The sequence below is a fragment of the Cantharellus anzutake genome, assembly GCF_015039405.1.
Source record: "Cantharellus anzutake strain C23 chromosome Unknown EI90scaffold_330, whole genome shotgun sequence".
Taxonomy (NCBI): Eukaryota; Fungi; Basidiomycota; class Agaricomycetes; order Cantharellales; family Hydnaceae; genus Cantharellus; species Cantharellus anzutake.
Window position 1 is genome coordinate 33,481 of NW_024067280.1, and position 2,259 is coordinate 35,739.

Below are 2,259 nucleotides of genomic sequence, written 5' to 3' on the forward strand. Positions count from 1 at the left end.
TTATTGGATATCTCATTAACGCATGATCCTTTTATTATGAAAATTTGGGAGGATTAAGATTGGATCCCTTCCTTTCTAATGGGCTATCAAGCTTGTCTCGGTCGTTACTGGTTAATCTTCGCGCTTCCCTTTTAGGCATTGTGTCAGGGACAGCTCCGAAAGCGGCGAGGTCCCGGCGCGAGGGACTTGATGGGACAAGTGTCGGCTATGCGTAGCGGTGGTCCCGTCGCGGGGTGAGCGTCCCCGACCACTTAGGCTGAAGTGGGAAGTTGAGAAGAAGGCTGCTTCTTCTGTTCCCACCCCAGGTGCTATTATATACATGTGGTCAGGGTCACGTGGGAGGAGCCACGTCATCCCCGCACACAGCCGCACTCCCCTGGGCATCTCCGTGGGAGATCCCGGAGGTGTGCCGCTCTGTGAGCGGGAATGTGCGCGGCAGGCACGGCGATCGGGGGAGCGGGGTTAGGTGTGTTAGTGATACATAGAGAAAGGGAAGTCGACCATAGAAGGAAATAGAAAGAAAGAAGGAAGGGGGAGAGAGGAGACAAAGGGTGACAGCGGGGAAGCGGAGTAGGGCGGTACGGCGCGGGGTGCGGCGTAGGGTCAGGCGGGTGTGCCCTGACACATTGTCCTCGTTTTGCAGGAGTTTTAGTCATATCTCCATCGTTTATAGGTAGTTTCCCCTGTAATTACTCTCATGTCAGGGCACACACCTGACCCCACGCCGCGCCGCCCTACTCCGCTCCCCCGCTATCACTCCCTGTGTCTCCTTTCCCCTTTTCCTTCTTTCTTTCTATTTCCGTTCCATGGTCGACTTCCCCTTCTCCATGTATTACTACACACCTAACCCCGCTCCCCGATCGCTGCGCCCGCCGTGTGCATTCCCGCTCACAGAGCGGCACACCTCCGGGACCTCCCACGGAGATACCCAGGGGAGTGCGGCTGTATGCGGGGATGACATGGCTCCTCCCACGTGACCTCAGCCACATGTATATAATAGCACCTGGGGTGGGAACAGAAGAAGCAGCCTTCTTCTCAACTTCCCACTTCAGGTAAGTACTGTAGCTTCCCCTTTTAATGATAATTCAACTTCCCACTTCAGACTAAGTGGTCGGGGACGCTCACCCCGCAACAGGACCGCCGCTACGCATAGCCGACATCTGTCCCATCGAGTCCCTCGCGCCGGGACCTCGCTGCTTTCGGAGCTGTCCCTGACATCTCATTGGTTCCGTTTGGAGGACATCTACATTTCCTATTGTAAACACGACTCTGACTTTTGCATTAGTTCCTGAGGAATCTTCGTTCCGTGGTACTTCCATCCTTGGCTACGTGTTCGGACGTGGGAAAGTAGTTTCCATGGAGGTTCTCTGATTATTTTTTTATAGTCAAATCTTGGTCGATTGTCCTAATTCTTGGTTTAATATTTGCTATAAATTCCCCCGAGAATTCCGTCTCGTTGATAGTAAGCTTGAAGTATTTTTGCTATTTTTCTTTCTTTCGATTTATCGTGTATAGTCATAATAATTCGTAAAAATTCGTAAAATTCATTAAAATTCAGGTCCTTCTATTTTCTCATATCTACTTGTCGTATGAGGTTTTTTTGTGATTTATCTGGCATATTTCCATAATGGGTTTCCATAGTGTGGCCGTTATTTCTCCTACAACGCGCGAGCTGGAGATAGCGGGGGTCGCCCGAGGCGCCCAGGCTGGGCGTGTCGTGAGCGCGCTGTGGGTGGGTCAATGGTACATTGATACAAGGAAAAGTTGTCTGTGTAGAATAAGGAGAAAATAAAGAGAAGTAAAGAGGGAGTGGAATGGAGAAAGAAGGAAAGAAAGGAGAGGGGGGAGGAGGTAGGGGAAGGCCGGGTGGCGGGGTACCAGGTGAAGTGGGGCCGGGTGGGGCCGGGTCAGGCAGGTGTGCCCTGACACTGGTGCCGCTACAATACCATCGCCACTATCGCAGCCCTACACTCCTTCCTTTATTTATCTGTTATTGTTTGTTTTGACCCTTGGTCATTGCTGGCCAATCCCACTCCTTGTTCCCTTTTGCTTCCAGACCCTTTGGCCTTCGGCCCAGGTCCGCTTCCATTCATTCTTTCTCCCTATATATATCCTGTATTGTACCTTAGTGTTAGACACTGGTCCAGGGTCAGCACCGAAGGTCGCCATTGCAGGCCACTATAGGCTGCGATGGCTGTGATGCCATGAACAAGGCCCGAGGGTAGGGCATTTGGCCTCAGCGACTCTAAAGGAGCGCTG